Source organism: Cavia porcellus, unplaced genomic scaffold (genome assembly GCF_034190915.1).
Source record: "Cavia porcellus strain 051 isolate PalLab524CR breed Dunkin Hartley unplaced genomic scaffold, mCavPor4.1 scaffold_3, whole genome shotgun sequence".
In the NCBI taxonomy this organism is placed as follows: Eukaryota; Metazoa; Chordata; class Mammalia; order Rodentia; family Caviidae; genus Cavia; species Cavia porcellus.
This window is the reverse complement of record NW_026947486.1, coordinates 17182954-17208003: the sequence shown is the minus strand read 5'-3', so window position 1 is coordinate 17208003 and position 25050 is coordinate 17182954. Positions and strand designations below refer to the sequence as shown.

General features: G+C 37.9%; 1 long non-coding RNA gene across 1 annotated transcript in view; it reads left to right on the top strand.

Annotated features, from left to right (window-relative positions):
• The first annotated feature begins 895 nt into the window (after nucleotides 1-895).
• Nucleotides 896-25050, top strand: part of LOC134475420 (uncharacterized) — a 100576-nt gene continuing 76421 nt past the window's right edge. Inside the window, exons 1-3 of the long non-coding RNA XR_010046521.1 lie at nucleotides 896-1086; nucleotides 2860-2963; nucleotides 4499-4580. This is a non-coding gene — a long non-coding RNA (uncharacterized LOC134475420). The remainder of the gene's footprint in view (nucleotides 1087-2859; nucleotides 2964-4498; nucleotides 4581-25050) is intronic.

Here is a 25050-nt window from a genome sequence, read left to right as displayed (position 1 = left end):
GAAAAAGGATCCATTTTCTAAATAACTACATTTAGTGATTTCCATGAACTTGACATTTTAGAACTGCGTCAAAAAGCCACATTAAAACTCAAGAGGTCTTAATTCCTAAATTGTGAACCTGTTTGGGAAATATCTAAAATAAAATTTAAAACGAACCAGTTAATATAATTGCGGTGCGATTTTATTGATAAATATCACATACGCACCGGATCAGTTTCTGTAAAACACGGCTGTTCTGTTATTCATATTGTGCTTTTTTTAAAAATTAGAGATGTGGCTTTACATACATATAAAATACCTATCTACAAAGCGAGTTTAAAAAAATATAAATGTGTTGTCTTTTGTCATCATTAAATTACAAAAAACCCCAACAATACTACACCACTTAGCTTGAAAATCTTATATTCATGCCTGTGAGGATTAACGCGGTTATAACAAGGACAGCAGCACATCCAGGTAGTTAATGTAACAGAAATAAGACACAGGCAGCAACTTGCATCCCCTGGCAGTTGACATGGTAATTTCTTCGCCTCCACTCTTTGGCTTTCTCCACCCTGCTTCAAACCCCCTCCCCCTCAAGACACGCGGCACCCATGGTGCCAGGAAAGGTGCCTTGCGGGGAAAGAAGAGACGCCGGAAGAATGGGGGCAGAGCGCTTGGCGCCTACACTCTTGGCCTCGGGATAAGCGCGGAAGCCACCGGCTGCCTATAGTGGGAAGTGGGTTAGGAGCCTGGGGGTCCGGGCGGATCCGGATGCCTCTCCCTGCCCTCCCCCAAGCCCGATATCTTTGGGCGAGGCGCTGGCCCCGAGCCCCCAGCTGGGCCCCTGCAGGAATGGGTGGGCGGAGCACAGAGCAGCGTGGGGAGGGGGAAAGGGGTGGGGTGAACAGTTTGGGTTTGGGCGGACCGAGCAACGGTGGCACAACGTGCGAGCTAGGTGGGTAAGTCTCCCACCTGGACCAACGAACACGAGGACGACCACTCCAGTGGAGCGAGGAGGACCTTGGAGTCCGGCACTCTGGCCATCGCCACCTTCAGCAGCACAAGACGGTAGACTCGGGAGCGCACCGGCGACCCTGCGCACAGGTGGGCACCCTCGAACTCAGCTGCTGCAGACTGGATGCCCTCCCTCCTTCCAGGCCGCTGCGCTCTGGGGTCAGGGCGGGCATGCCCGGAGGTGGGAGAAAGGTCCACGGCCCCGCGGTGTGTGCGGACGCTGTTCTAGGTGGGAAAGAGACGGGGAAAGCTGCTCCCTTAAGACTCACTCCTTGGTCTCACTGTCCCCACCCCCACCTAGTCCCCTTCTAAGGGAGCGACCACCCATGTGGCTTTGGAAGACTTCCACCCCCTTCCTTTTCGCAACGTGCAGGTCGCCTCTTTTCCATAACTCACACGCAGCGACCGTACGCTTCCTGCTCTAGCCACGCGGGACCGTGGGAATCGTGGGAGGAGAGGCTGGTGGCAGGACCGGCCCGGCGTGTGCAGAAAGCCTGGAGTTGTTCGAGTTATTGTGTGCTGGCGCCGGTGCGTGCGCCCGGGAGCTCCCTCGCGCTTTCGGCGCCAGGGTGGAGGTTTGTGGGTGCAGAGTGGGTGTGCTGAACTTATATCCGAGGGCTGGCCCTGCACAGACCCTAGCCGCTTCTGAGCGTGTGGACGAACGTTTAACGCAGTCTCGTGGGAGTGAGTAGTTTTGGTCATTCTCGGGTTCCCAGGAGACCCTCTTGGGATAGCCCAGCGCGCATTCGGATTTGGGAGGCAAGGGAGAAGAGAGAGTTGTGTGTAAACCTCCGTCAGAAGAAGAGTTTCTAAAGGAGACTTGATTTTCTTGGATTTGTTGCAATTCTGTAAACCAAAACTGGCTTTCGGGGCATTGAAGTAAATTACGGGTAAGGCGGATCTCTAGATGGGTTTAAAAAGCCTTGGGATTTGCGGGGTCGTGGGGTCGGGCTGGCGCGCTCGCTTGGTGGCTTTTGGCGCTGCCTCACCAAGGTGGTGGGGCGAGGGGTGGTGCTTGTGTCTTCAGTTAAAAGTGTTGGAGCTGGGGCGCTTGTGCTGGATAAATTGTGGAATTAGAAGCGGTAAAAAGCTGTGTGGCGGGGTCTGTTTTTCTCAGTTAACTCCAGAATTTCAGTATTTGTCTGTTTTTCTCTCCGACACCTTTAATCCTTCCATCTCCTGGCTGCTTGGACTCGCTGTTAGTTGGTCATGTATTTTTGTTCCTGTGTTCCTTTCCTGATTTAGTTTTATTTCTTCCTTTTTTTTAAGGGGGGAAAAGAGCTAAAATTCATAGGGTAAAATAGGAAGACCTTTCAGCAGTCAGAACATTCAGCTCAGACATAGGATGAAAATACTCCTATCCAAGTGTTTAGATTGGACAAAGCTCTATTTTAGATTAGAATTATTTTTAAAAGGTGTTTTAGACCTTGAGATATACAGTAACCCTAATGTGAATCTCTCCTCACTCTTTTTTTCATTGCGGTATTTCACTGAATTCTTAATTACCTAATTAACAAAGTGGACAGATTATCTTCTGATTTTAAACAGCAGGTCTTGAAATGGCTGTTAAATTGGTCTGTGACTGCATCTCTAAGGAACTGCCTCTCTAAGGAACTGATGCGAGAATAATACACTTGATGACCTGGGATGCAGATATATTTTAATTTCTAATTAAATAACTTCTCAAATCATTGGGAGAGAGAAATGTTGTAGGAATTTTGCACAAGATGAGAAAGAATACAAAGTTTTTGTGTTTTGGAGCAAATATTTTGCCACTTTTTCCCCAGTTGCTCCTGTTAGATACCTAAAAAAGATGCATTGTTGATGCATAATTTATGGTTTAATTCTCCTTTTTGTCTACAGGTGGCAGTGTAGAAGCCAAATCGGGAGCTTCTAGCAGTGGTTTCTAAAAAATAAAGAGTTGAATGTACATGAGTATGCAAGCACAGGAATCTGAAAAACCACAGGTATGTAAGGACAATCCATCTATCCAGCTTTATAATTAATGCATTCCAGTAGTACTAACCCTTCTGCTCTTATGGTCAATATGTTGAAATTTTATAGACTTACGGAATGAAATGTATTTTGAGGTAGTCTCAGAAGAAAACAACTCTAACCTATGTCAGACAATTTACCTAAATAAAAACACTGCATATTATTGTGTTATCTGACTCTACTGTTCTAAAAGAAAACCATTATTTTCTCTCTGTGACTGTAAGGCTTTGTATTTAACCAATTGTTATTTTTGGTACTTGCTTTTAAAAACATTTTACCGGAAACTAAAACTGCTAATTGTCCTGAACAATTTTATTTGGGGTGCTATTAAAGAGTCACACTGTCCAGCAGTGTAACTGTATCTGCCTTTAATAAAATTTGTGTCACGTTGTTGACTTACACCCCTTGATTAGAATACAGATAGCATTGGAAGGCTTCTTTTAACCTCATCTGGATTTTTTTTTGTACTGGGAATTGAACTCAGGACCCCTCTGCAACACTGAGATATATTACCAGCCTTAGTCTTTCTGTTTTTAATCTGCCTGTCATATTTCTCCTACTTGGCTGCTTTTCTAGCCCACTAACTTGCCCATTTTGCCGAAATAAGAATGCGTTATATGTAGATCAGAAAACAAGGTTGTAAAAGACATCAAAAGATTTGGTTGTGATTATCTTTACAGTGTAGGGTTTTGCACATTAAGGTTCTCAATGTGCACATTATTATGAATGGCAGAACACGCCTGATGGGGTATAGAGTTGATCTTTTTGTGTTTTTCAATTTTCTTTCTTTCCTGAGAATGGCAATAACATAGCTGCTGGCATTTCCACAGGGAAGCTAGTTACTGTGTTGAGTTGTGTAAGGGGGCTTTATAAGGGTTTGAACATCAAGATGGCTGTTAAAGGGAAGGAAGGTTTCTGTTCTATAGGGGATGTACATATTTGCAATGCCAGGAGGTGATGATACTTTACATTGTGATTTTTCGACATTCGTTTTTATAGCTGAGGAAGAATTCTTTTAGTTCATAGTAATAAATGCATAAAACAAAGGGATACTGTTCTTGAAGATCAAAAAAATTCAAATTAGACATTTAACCAGTAGAAAGCAAATTAGAAGCTCAAACTCAAAGATTGTACTAAAAACTGGTATCACTATTAGGACCTTATGGGTAAGGAATGGCTTCAGTAAGGCTTGGACATTTAAAAATGTGTTAAGTTTGCTCTGCCTGAGACTTAGATTCATTATCTGACAGAGGAAACTGGGAAGTAACTCCCCTACCATGTCTGGGAGGTGCAATAGGATCTAATCTTCTAATTCATAAAGGAAAAGAACAAGGCTAAGATGTAATCTTTTTTTTTAATCATAGCACACTCATTGTAGAGACATGAGGTATTATAGAGGTATTTTACTTGGAGGTGAACCATGTGACATAGTGTATAAAATGTGTTGCTTTAAAGGGTGCTGATCAGTTAATTTGACATGTTGACATGTATATACACTCCATGACAGGTCAAGCTGTAGAACATTTCTGGTAGGCCAGAAGATTTCTTCCTGCCTTTTCTGCTCATCATTCGTCTGCCTCCAAAGGAAGGTAACCACATTATTATTTTTTTTAAAACAACAACTGATTTCATCACGTTTAATCACCAATTGATAGTATAATAGAAACTATGCATATTGTCTTTTATGTAACAAAATGTCTGTGTGGTCATGTGGATCAGAAATTTTTTTCAAACTTGTTGAGTAGTAATTACATGGTTATGCTGCACTTTGTTTATCTGTTTCCCAATTATATCTTTGGGTTGTTGCCAGTTTTTGGCTACTGTGAATAAACAGCTGTGAACATTTTTCTTACAGCTTTGGGGGGGAAGGATTGTAGGGTCATAGCATTTAGATTTACTAAATGACATCAAATAGTTTTCGTAAGTGGTTGTTATACAGTATCAATTTAAATTCCACCAGAGCTGGACTGGTGAAATATTCCTGTGAAGCCTGCACTTTAGGAGGCTGAGGTAGGAAGTAACATGTTTAAGCCCAGTGAGGGCAATTCAGAAAGACCCTGTCTCAATATAAAGGGCCAGAAATTAAGACCAGTGTCATGGCCCTGGGTTCAATCCTGAGTACCACAAGCAAAAACCAAACAAACAGACAACAACAACAAAATAGAACACCAGTAGTGCACAGGATTTCCTCTATGTTTTTACTGACACTTGGTTTTGATGTCTTTTTTTTTTTTTTTTTTTGAGACAAGGTCTTGCTATATTACCCAGACTAGTAGAGAATTCCTGGGCTCCAGCCATCCTCTCTTCCTGAGTAGGTGGGAGTGTAGACACAGCTTATGAGTCTTTGAATTTCTGGTGTTTTGGTGGGGATAGTGGTATATTTACATGGGATTTTAAATAGCTTTTTTTTCAAAGATGAGGATGTAGCTCTGTGGTAGAACACTTGCCTAGGTATGTACAGACTGATAGATTCTATACTAGCACTGCAAAAAAAAGATTAAAAATTATGGTAGAACGCACATGATACAAAATTTATCATTTTAGCTATTTTAAAGTATACAGATAGTGGCTTTATATACATTTGCATTCCTGTGTAATCATCACTGTCTATCTTTAGAGCACTTATCATCTCACATAACTAAATCTTTACCTATTAAACAACAATATCCTATTCCCCTTCCCTGCATTTCTCAGTCTCCAGCAACCACCATTCTACTCTCTGTCCTCAAGGTTTATCCATGTTGAACATTGTATACTATTTGGCTGTGTATATGTGCCTTTTGCTTATTTATTCATCAGTCTGTGGACACTTGAGTTGCTTCCATCTTTTGTCTATTTGTGAATAATACTACTATGAACACGGGTGTGTAAGTATCTCTTTGAGACCCTGCTTGCAAATTTTCAGGTATATATCTAAAGCAGAATTGCAAGGATAATTCTACTTTTAATTTTTAAGGGATTGACATATTGTTTCCATAGCATATCCCATTTTATGTTCTTAATAGCTGTGTACAATGGTTCTGATTTCTCCACATCCTCACCAAAGTTTGTTAATTTCTATTTTATGATAGTAGACATTCTAGAGGGTGAGTACAATCCCTGTAGTTTTAGTATACATTTCTTGGTGAGAATTGATGTTGCATGCAGTTTTATATACTTACTGGCAGTTGTGTATGCTTTTGAGAAGTGCTTATTGAAGCCTTTTGCCCTCTTTTATTTGGTTTCTTTTTATTGTTTGTAAGAAATTTTTTATATGACGAATATTTTTTCCTAGTGTGTAGTTTGCCTTTTCACTATTTTATTGGTATCTTTTGATGCTTTTTCCCAGTACTGCGAGTGCTAAGCTCATATTCTTTAGCCCTTTTAAAATTTTATTTCCAAATGTGTTCTCAAAATTGTCTAGGTTGGCCTTAAACTTGTCAACAGTCCTCTTGCCTCAGTCTCCTGAGTAGCTGGGGTTATAAGCATGTGATACCATTCTCCAGCACTTTTTATGGTCTTAATGAAACCAGCTATCAATGTTTCTCTCACACTGCTTTTTTGCTCTGTTTAGGAGATCTTTGCTTTCTTTGGGGTTCTTTCTGCCTTGTAACCTGCCATGCAGAGATCAGGTTTTTGAGTGTTGAGGTTGCTCTACATGAACGGCATGAGATGGAGCTAATTCTTGTGCAAGAGGCATTTCTTAAAGATGTGGAGCATGCCCAAGCACAGCCTATCTCCAACACTACCTCTTGCTAATCAGAGGCTATACTTCCTTATCCTGTGGCACCACCCATTGCTGGGCGGGGAGCAGTTGCCAGTCCTAGAGCTCCCAGCATTATGTGTGTGTATATGTATATATGTAGTAGTAAGGCTTGAGCCCCAGGCTTCCTATATGTTAGGCAAATTCTCTACCACTGAGATGCATTCCAATCCCTTTTTAAAAATTTTGTTTGGAGATACTATCTCCTGAAATTGATTGATGTGTCTTCAAAGCTGTAATCTTCCTGCTTCAGCCTTCTAAATACCTGGGATACAGGCTTTTCATGTGCCACTGTGCCAGATGTTGTTATTTTTTAGAAATGTCCTTTTTAGTTACTGAAACATATGGATACAGTTTGTTTGGAAATCTATCCATGTATAGACAAAGAATTCATGTAGGTTTCATTAGTACTTTATACATACAGTTTGAAATTATTTTAAACAATATATTTGGTCTTCCTTTTTTGATTTTGACCTGTCACATGAAGTCAGGTGTGGAATTTTCAGATTTTGGATTTTGCCATACTAGGTAATATAAAAGGGGTTTGAAAGAAATAAGAATTTTCAATAATATCCATGGAGGCAGATGCTGTGATTCATGTGATCTCCATTATTGCCACCCTTGTCACTAATTAGTACCCAGGGCCTCTCTAGAGTGGGAAGAACCACAGAAAAGAATGTGATGATAGCTTACTTAGCATTAGGACAGTGGCAAAATAATGGGTTGAGTATCCACACCTCTTCTACTTGTATGTAATCCGTGCTTAGGATTTTCTCCTTGCCCCTGTTGCATCTCCAAGACCCAATGCTGTTGACTGGAGCCATTTCTATCCTTTAGCCCCTGAAATTTTAATGTCCCTCAGGATGCTGCCATTTATTAACTTTTCTCCATCCATTCTATAGCTTTTTCCTGAATGTCTTGCAGATCACATTGACTTTCACTTTAATATCTTGTGCTGTCTCCCTCCCTCTGTTGTTTTTAGACAACTCCTCAGGTCTTTATCTCTTGCTTATACTGCCTGTCCACTATTTTAAGGTCTTAATCTCTATATCCTTAACTGCTTCCTGGACATTTGGATGTCTTGCAAGTACCGTTATAGGAAGCATGGGTGGTTCTTCTCTAGCGTGCTCTGCTGCTTTTCTACCTCAATGTATTTATCATGAATTTAGAATTCTGAAGTAAAAGACTTGGCACTGTCCCCAGTCCTCCTACACAACTTTCATCACCCTCACAGCCCATATTTAGTTGGTTGTCAAGGCTGCTGAGCCTTTCTCCTATCTGAAGCATCTTTCAAAGATGTCTTCTCTCTTATTCACTGTTTTGTGGTTCAAGTTATTTAATCCTCGTTTGGGATATAGTAATAGCCTCCCGATCAGTCTCCCTGATTTGTACTCTAGCCTCTAATCCATCTTCCACTTGTCATCAGTTTTAATCATGCCATTTCCTCCTTAAAGACAGTTTGTAGCTCTCCACTGCCTACACAAGGCATTCACATCCCATAGCATGATTTACAATATGAGACCCTTGGTTACTTGCCTCCATCTGTTTTTCCTGCTCCATCATCTGTCATGTCCTCCCTACACTCCATCTGTCCTGAGCTATTTTCCATTCCTAGAACATTCCTTGAGTTCTTCCCCGCATCTATGCTTTTGCACATGCCGTTTCTTCCACTTCTGATGTCCAGGGCTATCTGGCAAGTTGCTGTTTTGCTTTTAAAAGGTAGCTCAAATGCAGTATCTTTGAGCCTTCCTATCTAAGTAGATTTTGTTACTGAATTTTTTAGTGTGGTTAGAAGTAACTATAATTGCAGGAATCTCTGTGTGTTGATCTTTATATGCTCAGTAACTACTGGGACAGTAATTGAAATATAGAAGGTATTTAATAAATATTTATGAAGTGAATTCATGAGGAATCCATCCCTTACTATATCAGTTAAGTTTGGCTGCTTAACAAACCACCACACTACCAGGTTTAGTTAGCTATTTTAAGCCAACATTTATGTAGCTCTTGATTTTGTAGGTTGGCAGTTTGGGCACCCAGCTGGGTGGTTCTTTAAATCTGCCTGGTCTCTTGCCTGGGATCAAGTTCATTCATGGGATCAAGTTCATTGGGAGCTGGCTTTTGCAGGATGACCTCAGCTCCTCTCTGCTCCATGTGGTCTCTAATTTGGAATCTGTGTAAGCGAGGCTTGTTAACTATTTGGCTGGAAGGTTTCAAAGAAAGTGCAGAGGTATAGAAGGCCTCTTGCACATGAGCCCTAGGTTTATAACTGGTATAAAGTTACTTCCTATGAATGAATTCTATTAAAGCAAGTCACAAAGCCAGCCCTGATTCAGAAGATGAAGAAATAGATTCCATCCCTTAATGTGAGGGACTGCATTCATATTGCAAGAAACAAGAAGACAGAAGAGAAGTACAATCTCTGAAATATTTGCAGGCAGCCTGGGAGACAGGACATAGGCCAGCTACTCCAGAGGTTGATTCCACTAGGTCACCCACGTGGTGGGCAGTTCTTACCTGACTTGTGGGTCTAATTGCACCTAAGATAAGCCCGAGATTGCTTCATGGTCTCGGACATTCTCTGTTTGCCTCTTCTTGGATCCTTAACCCTTCCCCTTTTATTCCAGACATTCTCACTGTCCTTTTGGTCTTGTTTGATGTTTTGGTCTGGCTAAGTGGAAGTACCATTATACTGTGGGATGAGGAAGGAACTCAGCACTACTGGGTAAAAGAGAGGTGTCTTTCTTGCTTTTTTATTTCTGGAAGCTTTGATGGATAGCCATGGGCATAGGGGACTTTCAGATTGTGTGGCACCCTCAAGTGTTTGCCACTGGTTTGTTTTACAAATTTATTTAAAAAGCATTTTCTGGGAGCCTGTAAAAAGATCTGAATGATTGGGATTGTTCATCTGCCTTCTCCCTGACCATATGAGAAATTTGAGATACCCTTCTACTGAGAAATAGCCTAATAGTACCTGGTCATCAATGTTTGTATGCTTTTCCAGTGGTTATAACCTATTCAAAGTAGAAACATGAATTTAAATGTTGATTTGCTCTCATTCAAGAGTCCTTGTTATTTTGTGATACTGGGGATTAAACTCAGGGTGTTTGCACTGATCTGCAATCCCAGAACTTTTAAAAACTTTTTATCCTGACATACAGGTTCTCATCAAGTTGCCCAAATTGAATTTAACTGATTTTCCTACCTCAGCCTACCAGAATACTGAGATTAAAGATAGTTGCTACCCCTTCCAGCTAAAAATACTTTCTTGAAGATTAAAGAAATTTAGGAAGTCTAGGTAATTTATACTTGTAGAAATTTAATCAAAATATGCTGAAACATATATGAAGTAACTTCAGGTTTCCAGAGATAGTATACATTATTGGATAGTTTGAGCTAGGATTTGGCTTTAATATACCTCTATATTTTAGTAGAGTTGTTAGAAATAGTAAAAAGAAAGCAGATACAGGGCTGGAAGAGTGGCTTATTGGCAGAGTGATTGCCTAGCATGTGCAAGGGCCTGGGTTTTATCTCCAGCGTTAGAGAGAAATGATCGCCTCATTCATGCCCATTTCTAATAACTCTAGAGATGTAGATGAACTATGAAGTGACCCAAATGCATAAAGAAATGGGAAGCGCTTAAAGGCCCTAAGATTCTATATGACCACACAGTGACCTCTCACTACCTCCTAATATTCTCAGATTGAATCCTGGAACTGCTAGAGGCATGAAAAAGTACACACTTGGAAGGATTCTGCCAGTGTAATAAGCTGTGCTATTTGTGGATGAAAATAGAATTTTAATTTGTTAAAAAGTCTTAATTTTTTTTCTTTAGAACTGTTTTTCATTTTTATTTTTCAGAGAGTGAGAAATTTGGTTCTTATCTTACTATAACATTTTTAGACTAGTTTCTCTTTGGATCTCTGCATAATCTTCATTTTTCATTAAAAATGACACGAACTCAGATGGCCATAGTTTGATATTTTTAGAGACCACAACAATTTGAGTTTGCAATCAATATTATCTATTAATAATTTGTCAAATGAGGGATTTTAACAGACTGTAATAGGATACTAATTGAGACAGTATTTATGGACACCCATGTTTCTCTGGGTGTATTGTTGAAGTAATCCCAGCAGAAGCTAAGACAGGAGGAATGCCATGAGGTGGAGGTCAGCATGAACTACATAGTGAGACCCTACCTCAAGGCCCCCTTTCACCAAAAGAGCTATTATCAACATATATTACAGGAATTCTTCATAGGCTATATTTATTGATGTGTAAATACATAGTATCATGTGTGTGTGCATGTGATAGATAGATAGATAGATAGATAGATAGATAGATAGATAGAGGAAATCCATACATCCTGTATAAGGCTGACATACTAGTAGAAGCTATGTGAAAATCGTGAATAAATATATGCCGCTGAGCTAAATCCCCAACCCCAATCATGAATAAATATAGAGCCAATATTTGTTGAAACACTCAAGTAAGAGAGTGAAAAGATTTTATTAGGGATTCCTTTTTTATTATACTGGGAAGAATATCATACAGAAATGACTAATGAATTCAAGGTAGTAGTTTTAAAAGGAACCTGGGGTGCCATACTGAATAGTGCTAATAGACATACTGTTGACTTTTACAAATTTCAAAGTGCACACATATAAGGTGGACAAGTATATGACAAGGAAAAGACAGTACAGTACAGTACAGGAAGACAGTGGAATTCTAATGACTTTTCCTCAAGATGAAGGAATACGTTGGTTTTTCTTCATTCTGGTGCCTCAGATTTATGCAGGACTGAAAGAACAGATGAACTGCTATTTGATGGAATAGTTTGTGCCCTGGTGACAAAGAATCCATACAGAGAATCAGCTATTGGCCTTTCTTTACTCCAGGGATGGAAAGAATGGGGTTACCTTCTCTAATATCTATCAAATGTGTTGATATTAACGAATGTTTATTCTCAGATTATGGAGCGAGGTTCCACAACTCAAATATTCTAATTGTTGGGTCTTAAATGACAGTCCTTGCCTGTACCTTTCCCTACTCTTTTTATTTATTTGTTTTGGAATTTTTGAGACAGGTTATCACTATGTAGCCTGTGCTGGCCTTGAACTTAACCAAGTAGTTCAGATTGGCCTTGAATTTGAGATCCTCCTGCCTCAGCCTCCCATGTACTGTGGCAGTATGTCACTTCTCTTGCCTCTTTCCCTACCTTTGTGATGCATGTTCTTTCTCTGCTTGTGTATATAAGATGTACTTGCATGTGTGTGTGCGCGTGTGACTTTGCTCAGTAATAGCAGCATATGCAGTTATATAACTGCATAGTTGACATGAAGAAGTACCTCATATGCTATTTGCATCATTAGCAGTGAAAAATTAATAACATATTCATAAGAGTAGAGATGTTTCCCCAAAAGCTTTAACCTTGGGTTGAATACGACTTTGCTCTGGCCTTGTGTTGAGCTAAGAAGGTGGGGTTAGTGATCAACAGACTTGTTCTAGCTCCCAGTCGGTTCCTAACTAGCTGTGATGACTGAGCACATCATTTTTATGGCTCTGCCTTCAGTATTATCATCTCTAACATGAAAATTCAGATATTGATCTTTGAAATTCCATCTTATGCTTAAGACTGTTATGCCAGTCTTTAAGACTACAGTGTTGGTTTGACTTCCTTTTCAGTAAATGCTACCATAAAACTTACTGTGCTAAAAATATTCAATTGTATAAAATGTGGAAATGAATTGTTATGTTAATAAAAGAATGATACCAATGGCCTTGTGGAAACAGGAGGCAATTGTCTATTACAGAATATGTAAAATTTTTATTGTTGGGCTTTTCTTTACTTGATGAAGAGCAGAGTGGGGCCAGAGATTTAGCTCAGGGACATAGCACCTGCCTGGCTGGTGAGAGGTCCTGAGTTTGATTCCCAATACCCCCAAAAATCCAACCCTCCCAAAAAAGTGGAGTGACTACAACTCTACTACCAGACACAGTAATGTAGCTTGTTGAGTTACTGTGAGGATTCCCCATGTCTCCCAGCATCACCCTTATGTATTGGATGTGATGGGGGCTTACTGTATGGCTCACTCCATTTCTGCTTGTCATGTTTTTGTAAGCCTTTGACATTCCCTGCCTGGGTGTGTCTTTCCTTATCTGTTCATCCCACTTTTGGCTGTTGAGCTCTTTGAGCATGAAGGTTGATGTCTTTCATTAGTATTGGAAAATTCTCAGCTATTGTCTTTTGGAATTTTCTAAAATACATTTTACTATTGTCTCTTTTACATGTATGCAATATATTTTAATCATATCCATCTTATTATTCGATCTTACACCTTTTCCTCCTTATTTTCTTCCTATCTAGTAATAGTCTCCATTTTACCTTTATGTCACCTTTCACAGATCCTACATGCTATTAGGGAAAATGTGATACTTCTTGAGTTGGCTTATTTCATTTAACGTGATCTCAGATTCCATCCATTTTCTTCCAAATGACTTAATTTCATTCTTTGTGATTGAATAATACTCCATTTTGTGTATGAGTGTGTGTACTGCACACTTTTAGAATTTTTCTGTCACAGCTATTATATCTTCTGCCTTATTACCTCCTGGATTTCCAGGGAAAAAGAACCCTTTGTTTTTTTATGATTAGCTTTTTATCTCCCCCACCTTTTTTTTGTCTTTTTTTAAAATTTTATTTAAGGAGAAAAAGAAAAAAAAAAGAAAAAGGGTACAAGTAATACAAAATTTAAAAATAAACAGTAAGAAATCACTAGTTAATAGATTACATATTCTCATCTTAGAAATAGTTGTTCAAGTTACAAAATTAAAGCATATAAAGTGGACTTTCAAACAGTGAAACGGCGAACAGTTTTGTTCAATGATCCAACCAAACTTAGTAATATGGTTATCTATCTTATACACTTAAACATATATGCAGTTATAACCTTTATAACCTTTATAACTGCATATATGAAAGTTAGAGCACTTTATTTTCTTTTGTATAATGACAATTACACATTTTGGGCTTTATTACTCCCACAGTTCTTATTACTTTTTTTTGAAGAGAGTAAAACCACTGGGTCTTGCTATGCAGTTGGCCTTGGGTTCATTTTGTAGCTCAAGCTGGTCTAGAAATCAGCCCCTTTTTTATGTTTGAGTTTCAATACATGTAGGTATTTTCCTTTAACTTTTGTTTTCTTGTTTACTAAATCTGTTCTTTTTTTTCCCTACAGTATGGGGGACTGGGCACTGAACCCTGGCCTTGACATTAAGCTACATCCCTAGAAGTCTTCCTCCTCATTTTTGAGATAGGTGTTATTAAGTTGCCCTGACTGGGCTTGAAATTGTGATCTTCCTGCCTCAGCTTCACAGAGTGCTGGGATCACAGGTGTGTTACCACCACACTTGGCTTTAATTTTATCTTTTGCTATCTCCAGTTTGTTAATAAATCTGTTCAGTGAGTTAATTTCAGATACTACTTTTGTTTTTTCCTGTAGTGCTCGGAAATACTGAGCTGATACTGATACTGAGCTGCATCCCCATCCCTGTGTTTTCCTTAATTTGGGGTATTTTGTTTTTGTAAGATGTCTGTTTGATGGCAAGGCATATTCTAGTTTACTACTGAAGTTACTACTTTTTGTGTATTTCTGCTTTTTTTTTCCTCTTACGTTCTTTAATCAGTTGATCATGGTTATTTTAAGGATCTTGCCTGCTAAATCCAGTATCTAGATTCTGTGGGTCTGTGCCTAAATTTTTTTCTCTTAAATATTAGTTAACATTTTTTACAGTTCTTCTAATAATGAGAGAGAGAGAGAGAGAGAGAGAGAGAGAGAGAGAGAGAGTGTGTGTGTGTGTGTGTGTGTGTGTGTGTGTGTGTGTGTTTGAGACAGGGTCTTGCTTTGTAGTTCAGGATGGCCTTGAATTCATTACATAGCTCAGACTGGCCTCCCGAACTTGCAGTGGTCCTCCTGTCTTAGCCTCCTGAGTCCTGGGATTACAGGTGTGCAGCACTATACCAGACTTTAATAGTATATATTTTTTTTTTTTTACTGTTCGTTATATCCAGAAAAACCTCCCTTGTTCTAAATTATTTCTTCCTCCAGAGAAGATTTCCTTCCTTTCTCCTGTTAGGTAGATAGAATGAAGGGCTGATCATTTTGAGAACTGAATAAAATCAAAGCCTGGTTACAGTTGTAGAAAGGCTCAGTTTAGCTTTGATTGTTTGGGTTCATCAGGCATAGCTATTCTGCTTTTGGTTGAAAATCTAGGAGATCTTTCTTTGTTTTCTTAGTCCTCAAACACTGGGAGATTTGATGCTAGTCATGGAGGTTTGTGTTTCGCCTCCTGCCCCCTTAAATTGAAATTCTTGCAACTTGCCATGTAAGTGCAATGTACTAAAGAACTCTTGGTCTAGTAAAACACTGAAGAACTACAGAAGACCTTCCTCTGCTTTCTAGAAATCCTCAGCCTAATATCTGACTCTCTTTCCCAGCCCCAGAAATGAGCAAATGAGAGTATTTCCTACCTGTCACTTTAGCCTTTGAGTGTCTACCATAAAGCTTTGCTGAATCTCTTTGTTCCTTATTTGGACAAATCAGCAGGACTCCCTTCCTCTGACATTCTTGCCTTTGTCCCATTCTTGTCTTTGTCCCTTCTAGTCTAATGGAAACCTCATGTTATTTTTCTGCATAAATTGGGTCAGATGAGATTTTCGGTTTCCTAATATGCATCATTTGCATGTCCTCATCTATTCACTTTTGCAGTTTTCTGTTTAAATATTAAACATTTTCAGCTTGGTGGTACAAAAGTAATTTGGGTAGTAAGCACCTGCTGACTCATTACAGTATTTCCAAGGAGGAAAATGGGAATAGAGTGTTTAGATGATATGGTTCTCTTCAAAATACTTTCATTGCACTTTTTTAGTTTTTAATTTTAATTTGTTTAGAAAATACTTTGTAGGTAGAAGATGGTAAGGGAGGTAGTTTCATTTGGTTTATCCTCAGATGGATTCCTTATTGGTCATATTTACTTTGCTTTTGTAGTAAAAGGCATAAGTGTCATTAGAAGCCCTCTTATTTGAGAAGAGATTTGCTCCAGAAAATTGTAGTACCACTAGCAGCCAGCGTCCATATGGTTTGCACATGTAAAAACAAGAGGGTAAATTCCTCCCACTTAAAGTTGAACCATTTCACGATTAAAGAATCATTCTGTTAAATTTCATTTGAAGCTTGTGTAAGATTTGGCCACATTACGAACCTCAGGCCTTGAGGAGATCCTGAATTCCAGGGTTCAGTTTGCTTTCCACAAACCATTTGTCCCAGGAGGAGCCTCTTATTTCTTCATCCTGAAATGAAGACATGGATACAATTATTTGTCACTTAATAAAATAGGTTAAATTTTGTAAAATTGTCATTAGGCTGGCAATGCTGTTGTGCAAAAATCAAGGCCCATTTAAACAAGCCTAGGTGATACAGCCAAGTGTTATGTACTGTACATAATGGTACATGCTATACTTTTGTGTATACCAGCTGATGCTGACAAATTCACTGTGTTCTGGTTAACACTGATATGGGTGTTTTAGCTTAAATTATTGACCAAAACATCCTTAACACTGTGAATGACTGTAGTTGAATCCTCATCCTTTACCAGTCTGTCCTTTGGATTCCAGTGAATCATTCATCACTTAGAAATTAAGGTTGTATTTATATTCCATTGCCAAGATCAATTATAAGTATAAAAGTATGCAAATTTCTTTGGATTCATTTAAATTTTGTGTTTGTGAGGCCTAATGGAAAAACAAGGTGCTGTGTGCCTGTGTCTAAGAAAAAACATGAAAAACTCAAACAGTAATTTTAAATCCTCACTTAACCTGGATTCAAGTCTCAGGTTTGTCAGTTATGTGCTTTGGGATCTTGGAATCCCAACCTCTATGAGCCGTAGTTTCCCCAGGAAAATAGAACAGTGTACTGTTTGTCTCATATGCTATTGTAGGAATCAAGCAAAACTGCTTCATGTGTGAAGATTCTTTCTAGCAATGAAGAGCTGTAAATACATCAATTTCATTAGAGCTAGTGACACAGCTCCTGTCAGTAACCATCTGTTTGTTACGGCTGTCACTATCAAAACCAAGATGTGAAAATGGCTCAAGGGTATTAAAACTATGTACACCTTTTGTTTTCACAGCTCAAATATGTTTTTGTGGTTTTTTTGTTTTGTTTTGTGTTTTAAGCAGGAAAGTTGACAATTTATTTAAGATATGAGCTGTCACGTTGAAGACTGTCAGAATGTACAGCCAGATAGGACAGTTCATCTTATCATATCTCCCATTTGTAAAGATGAAGCTTAGGAAGTTTAACTGACCTAGTCTAAGGTAACAGTTGTATTTCAAAGACAAACCACAACTAAGCCCAGTTAATTGCTTTTTGTTTTCTTGGGGGGTTAAACACCATTTTGTGCAGTTCCTTAGTTTGGATCAAAGACCAAGTGAAATGAAGGAGATTTTTCTTTGGCTTTTAAGCATGAGAATTCTCTACTTCTTTTCTCCCTAACCTCCTTGACATTCTTCACAGCTCCACTCATGCTCCAGTGGTGATACTGCTGCCCCTTCAGAGAAGAGTGTCCTCCTGCCAGCCGCCCAAAGCTGATCCCCCTTGCAGATTTAACTTCTATTTATTCCTTTCATGGTACTGTACAAGCACAGATTGGTGCTTGGTGTTAGCTCAAAGAAGTTTCCTCCTTCCAACCTTGCCCTGCCTTTTTCATTTACCTCCTTCATGTACTCCACCTCCCTCTTGACCCTTTCTTGTTCCATCCATCTCGTTCCCTCTTGTTTGTTCCTTTCCTATTTTGTCCCCTGGTCCCTTACCCTGTGTTGTCATTTTGTATTCTGGCCTTTTTAAGGGACACAATACAAAATGATCTTGTCCATAAGTGACCTAATTGTGAGCTCTTATGGCCAGTCTTCAGTGGCATTAATCTGTCTTTTTACTTCTGCCCAATTTCTGGCCACTTTCTTCTTCTTTTTTTTTTTTTTTTTTTTTTTTTTTTTTTTTTTTTTTTTTTTTTTTTAGCTTGTATAATCTCTCAGGACCTAGGCTGGTTCCCTTCCTGAACCTTTATAGTTTTTAAATGACATTTCTTCAGTGGAATTCAACAGCAACTGGCAGTCCCCTCCCGATTCTGCTCCCTTTTGTGTTAGCCAGCATGGTGGACTGTTTGCTCACAACTTTGAATTCTGTTGAGCTTGGCACTTTTAGCCTACCATGTGTCTTCCCTTCCATAAACATTCAGGCCAAACATCTTCTTCATGGAAGCCTTCACCAGCAACCTTGGTTGCAGCTCCCCAGAACTTTGTTTGTAGCCCAAATTCTACATTATCCTGCTTAACATGTTGAATAAATGAGGGGAAATACTTATCTATGGAAGTAAGGAGCACTTCATATAGGCAAGAATCTTCCATCTCCCCTTTCATTTTCACTTCCCTTCCCTTTCCTCCCCTCCCCTTCCCTTCCCTTTCCTCCTCCCCTCTCCCCTCCCCTGATACATATTGCCTGGCATGTCATAAATAGGCTGCCAGCAAATGCTAGTTTCCTCTAAAGATGAAATTTTGCCATGGACCAAATGTGCCTTTTTGGTGTTAACACTGTGGATGGAACTCATCCCCTTTAGATTTTTAACCAAAATGTTCACAACACTATATATTCCAGCCAGTAAAGAAAAGATGGACAAGTCCGTAGATTGTACTCCTTAAATCCATTTTATGAAAATCTTTTTGTGGTTTTGGGGATAAGCCCTGGACCATTTAGCTATGTATACTCCCAGCTCAAATCCTTTTTTAAAAAATGCATAGTCATTACTGAGGACCTAATTTAAAATTCCTGGCCTTACATTGAAAATGGTGCTTTAAGAAAATACTGAAATTGTTTATTTATAAATAATGAAAGTATATTTCTCACTGTTCTGCAGGCTAAGAAGTTCAAGTTCAAGACATCAACAGATAATTTGTGTTATCAGTGCTTGTTCTCTGTTCTGTGGGTGGTGTTTTATTGTTGTATCCTCACCTGACAGAAGGCCAGAAAGGGCCAAGTAGGCTCCCTTGAGCCATTTTATAAGGGCACTAATTTCTAGATTAATTCCAGGTTGAATCTGGATTATACACTGTTGGTCCATGACATCTTGTTTGGATTATTTGAATACATCCATTTTACAAGATTAAAATGGAACAGTATTATTAAAAATGACCCAACAGAGAATGTTTAGAGTCTTTACAACAAAATGATAAGTCTTGAGCAGAAGAAACTTCCTTTTGTCTCTTTTACTTGTTCTTTGATTATAAGCTTATTCTTGAAATTTTTTCCTACGTATGTCTGAGGATCTAATTCACTGGAAGAACAGTGTGGGTACAGAATGATTGTTTGAAAGTCCTTAATACACTTTCACTTGCCCAATCAATGTGAGATATTTCTGTGGTTTGTGGAGCTAAATCTTTGCTTTTGTAAGTAAAAGTTTACATAGTTCATGGCTGCTTCCATGATACATTGGTAGAGTATGCTTGGTATCAACAATAAAGAGTACGTAGCTGTGTCTGTGTGTGTGATTGTGTGTGTGTGTGTGTGTGTGTGTGTGATTGTGTGTGTGTGTGATTGTGTGTAATTGAGAAAGGGAACCGATGAATTTTGAAGTGATTTTTCAGTAAAGAGAAAAAATACGTCCAAGTAATAGTTAATGGTTTTCAAATTTTCTTTTGGCAAATTACATACTTGTTAGGATCTTGGCCATAGGTTAAAATGATCTTTGTCATGGTGAGAAACTTTTTGTTTTTTGGGTACTGGGAATTGAAACCAGGAGCACTGAGCAACACCTATAGCCTGTGTGTGTGTGTGTGTGTGTGTGTGTGTGTGTGTGTGTGTGTGTCTGTGTCTCTGCATATGTGCACATTACATTTGCAGTTATGGGGAACTGAATTTAAGACTATCTCACTGAGCTATATCCTTTTTAAATGTGTTATATAAAAATTTTTTTTGAGACAGTCTCAACATAAAAGTTGTTGACTTGTCCAGGCTGGGCTTGAATTTGTAATCCTTCTGCCTCAGTTTCTCAGAGTGCTGGGATTATAGGTGCAGAGTACCAAGCACTGCTCCTTTTGGAGAACAGGGTCTATTTAGGTTGCCTAGGCTGGCCTTGAATTTGAGATCTTCTTGCCTCTGCCTCCTGAGTACCTGGGAATTCAGGTTTGTGTTCCTATGCCAGGTTATGGACCAATTTTTTTTTTTTTTCTGTCTTTTTCCTTTTTATTGGTACCGGGGATTGAACTCACAACTGCCTGTTTGCAAGGCAGGAGCTTATGCCGCTGAGCTAAATCCCCAGCCCCTATGGACCGATTTTTAAGCCATGTAGCAATCCTTTTCTGTGTTCTAAAGGTAATGTTGAACTTACTATAAAAGTACAGTATTTCATCAGTGAATTGCTTGTTTTTTTTTTTTTTTTTTTTGATAATGAAGAGTGAACCCAGGGCCTTTTATGTATGTGAATATTCAGCACACTCTCCCATGGAGCTTCACCTAGTCCCTGTATAACTGTATATCTCATGGCCGCATGCTACTTCCTTCGGATAACTCCTAGTATGTTCCCTGGGAACTCTGCAACCTTAGGATCTTCCTACCTTGGGGTGCCTCCTGGTGGTGACTGGAGTCTTTCATGTATGACCACACAGCCAGCTCTGTCATGGAGGAAAGTGAATCTTAGTGACACATAGCCAATGCCACCCATAGTAAGAAACCCTATAGTGTACTTAAGACATCATAATCTGGGTCAACTTGTTGGTGGATAGAACGTGGAAAAAATCCCTTATTCTACTAATTTTCAAAGTACCCCCTCACTATCTGTAGTGTAAAAGAAATCATTAAAAGGAGAATACTGTGGGAAAGTGAATGTACCCTGAGACCATAATGTTAAGTGAAGTAAATCAGATGCAGAAGCTTATCACATGGTTTCTCTTATATTGAATAATTAAATATATAACAGCAGACTAAATCCCCAAAAAAGGCTCTTCAGGGTTGTTTATTCTTGTGTTTTTTTTTTTTCTTATCATTTTATTTTATTTTGCCGGCATCAGATTCATTTATCTACCAGACTAAGAAAACATGTAAGACAATTATACTCAGTCAAGGCAAAATTTTAAGTACTTAATTTTTTCTCTTTTTTTCCTGTTGTCTGTATTTTTATTTTCATTTCTGGTGAGCATCATTACTGAAGGAGTATAACAAAAGGAACTACTATTGTATCTTTATAGATCCTTTCTGTGTCTGAATCTCCCATTTAACTATGACCAGTTTTCTTTGGCAGATATTAATCCATCACTCACAAATAAGCTAACAGGAGGCTCTTTATGCAATGAATTACATCCAGTGTCTTATTTTTCAGCTAAGTTATTTCTGGAAGAAATATTTGATAAAGCCTTTGGCCCTACCAACATTCCACACATTCAAGTAACTATGATGGTTAATAGCTAAGTTCCTACCTGAAGATTATAACATTCTCACAGTCTGAAGGTTTATATCATTTGTTTGCAACTATTTTCACAAGTACTAAAATTAATGTGCAGAAATACTAAATAATCAGTTTTGCTATCCATGCAGGGAATTAATGTCTTTAGCTTCAAAATACAGTAGTAAGAAGCCAACTTACGATCCATCTTACTGTGCTATAAAACTTTCACTAGTCTCCCTGAATTGAGGATAAATAAAAGTGTATTACTTAAAGGAATTGACACATCTGGAATACATACAGCACAAATAGCACTTCAGAGATGTTTGAAACTGCGGTTTTCAACTAAATGTTCCCGTAGGTTTAAGACATATTCTCCCCTGGATATTGTACCAAGGGTAGTATTGCTGTGAGCAGTTTGCAACAGATTTGTGTGGTTGCTATGTGCAAAAACTCTTAGAATAAATGAGTGGGAAATAAAATCAGGAAAATTTTGGAAAATAAAGGAAGCCCTAGAACTTGCATAGAAATTTTGAAGAAAATGCCCAAAAAAAGTCACACTTGCGGTACAGCTTTTTATTGAGGATTACTTAATAAGACCTCACTACCCCACTGTCACAAATAGATCAACTAGACAAAAAAATCGACAAATAAATAATCAGAACTGAACAAAATCTATGAACAAATGGACTTAGTAGATGTCTACAGAATGTACTACCCAACAACATCAGAGTACACATTCTTCTCAGCTGCAGATGGGATCTTTTCCAAAAAGGCCACATACTAGCTTATAGAATATGGTTAAGTAAAAGGAAAAGATTTGAAATTATCCCATGTGTATTATCAAACCATAGTGCAATGAAATTAGAAATCAATGGCAGAAAACCCACAAAAATTACATGAACACATGGAAATTAACACCCTGCTGAACAATCAGTGGGCCACAGATGAATTTAAAAGAAGAAATTAGACAGTTTCTGCAATCAAATGGTACTGCTAGTACAACATAATGGAACTTACAGGATACAATGAAAGCAGTCCTATGAGGGAAATTTATAGTGGTGAATTCTCACATCAGGAAAAAAAAATGAGCTCAAATAAACAATGTAATGCTGAACGTCAAGCTACTAGAAAAAGATGGAGTAATTTTTAAATGTTAGTTTTTGAGTGGCTTTTTGGTGCATCATTGACTTTGTATAAAGTTGCAAGAAAACTGCAAAGCCCTAAGAGAAAGTAATGCAATTCTATTTCTTTTTCTAGCATGGAAATTCCCTAATACACTCTTCAGATGAAATACAGTGATCTATAGAAGTTAATTGAATGTATTTTTAAATTACATTTTATCAAATATTCGTGAGCATAAAATTCTTTAAACAACAGCTTGAATCTCTTGGGTTGCCCTTCACCTGAGTTTTCTTTCTCCTTTTAAAAAGGCCACATATATGTTCAACATATGTGTTCAGGAATGTCTGGTACCTATTTTGTTAGCTTTTCGTTTTTCAAAATTACGTATTTTTCAAAATTTTGAGTCTAGCAATTGTCAATATATGTAAAAATATTTTAATTTTGTGCTTCAATATTCTGTTAAACGATCTTGCTTTAAATCCTTTAAACTGTAATGATTTCTGTGATTTTTCTATGAACATAATTTTATCTACAGGTTTTTTCCTTCTTTTTAAATTCTTGTCTCTTTCTTGCGTCGCGTCAGGGATCAGGATCTCCAGTAAGAGGTAGGCACCTTCTTTTTTCTAAGAGAGTGCTTGCTGTTAATGTTTTGCTGTTAACTATGGTGTTTTTTACAGGTTTTTGATAAGCAACCTTTTTAGAATATGATGTTTTCTTTTCATTGTTTATATTTTTTAAAAATTACCAATTGATGTTACTTATATATCTATTGTGAGGCGAATATGATTTTCCTCATTTAGTTTATTAGTGTGGCAAGTTAAATTGATGGGACTTAAAGTATGCGTGGAATCCTGTTTTAAATCCGGTTTAATCAGGATCTGTTACCTCTTTTAAATAACGAGAATTTGATGTGTAAATATTTAAGATTTCTGCATCAGTGATCACAAATGAAATTCACCAATAGTTTCCAGTTCTTACGCAGTTCCAGTTTTTAGTTTCCTGGCATTGGGGATTGAACCCAGAGATAATTTTATCACTGAGCTATATCCTCACTCCTTTCCTTTTTCTTTTTCTTTTTTATTTTTGAGAAAGATCTTTCTGAAGTTGCTCGGTCTATTCTTGAATTTGCAGTCCTTCTGCCTTAGACTCCTGAGAAGTCCGGGTTGTATTGTAATGTGTGCCACTGTGCCCATCTAGTTATGTTTTTTTTTTTTTTTTTTTTTTTTTTTTTTTAATGTGGATCATTCTAAACTCCAAAATGCCCTCTTTGCTCCTGTTCTCTAGCAGCATTTGTGTAATTTATTCTTAAATCTTTGTGTGAAATGTTCTATTTCCTCACATTTTTGGTCGAACTTGTTAGCAAAGACATCTGGGCAAGCAGTGAAATTTTACTGTGGGAAGACACATTGTCAGTTACCGATTCCATTTATTATAGAACTTGTTTCATTTTTATATTTCTTACAACAATTTTTGGTAAGTTATACTTTCTTGAAAATTTTTCTAATTTTTCAAAATTTTGGCTTGCTGATAAAAGTTGACTGAAACATGCTTTTTATCTCAAAGATTTAGCATGTTTTAATCTTCTCAAATGTCCAAGTATACTTTTGCTCTTGTTCAGTGGTGGTGAACCTACAGCATGCACTCACCTGTGTGTATCACTGAAAGCTCTAAAAGTTCGCCATCACTGCAAGTTGGTCATCTGTATTTTATGCTTGTTTTCTGTTTCTTCTCTGTTTACTAGTATTCCCTTCTTTTGTACTTTCTTTGGGTTTATGTTTCTTTTAATTTCCTGAGATATGTTTTGAGCTTTACTTTTTAGCCTTTCTCATTTTATAACACATTTATATGTTACCCGTGCAGTGTTGGTTCCATCTCACAAGTTCAGTATGTAGTAAATTTATTGTTTACTTTTAAATTTCATTGACTTTTTTTTAACCTCTTGATTACTTAGGTATGTTAATCAAATATTGACTACATTGGCGAAGTTTTGATTCTGCTTGACAAATATGGTTCACCATTTCCTCTAGTGTGATTCTGCTAGTGATATTTCTAGATGTTGTTAGTTGAAAAGGATCGTTCTCACCTTCCTTTTTGGGCTAGATTTGGTAACTGGCTATAAAATTTAAGGTTGCCAGGTAGTTTCTTTCAGTGTTTTGAAGATATTACTGCCTTCTAACTTGAGTAATTTTGTTTTTGGAAAGTCAGCTGTCAGTCTAATTGTTGCTCCTCTGAGTGTAATTTGCCTTTTTTTCTGGCTACTTTAAAAGTTTTATCTGCATCTTTAATTTTTTTAACTTTTACTATTATGGATTCAAGATAGATTTTTTGATTTTTTTCCAGTTTTTGAATTACTAGAATTTGTCAAATGGAAAATGTGTCTAATGAATTTTGAAAATTATATAGCTATTTCTTTTCCATATTGTTTTTCTGTTTTCAAATTTTTTAATATTAAGTTTATTGGTACATTTTAGATACACATCAAGATCATATTTATCATAGGGAATTTGTACATGTACATGATTGTGATTTTTCTATTTTTCCCAATTCCCTTTCCTCCCTTCAACCTATCTTCCCCTCTCTATTTCTTTCCTTATTATATGTAGCCTGTTTTCTTATTCCTGTCAGTGGTTCCAATCAAATGCATGTTAAACATTGTTACCATATCCTTTGTGTCTCCTCCTGTTGTAATTAGTGCATAT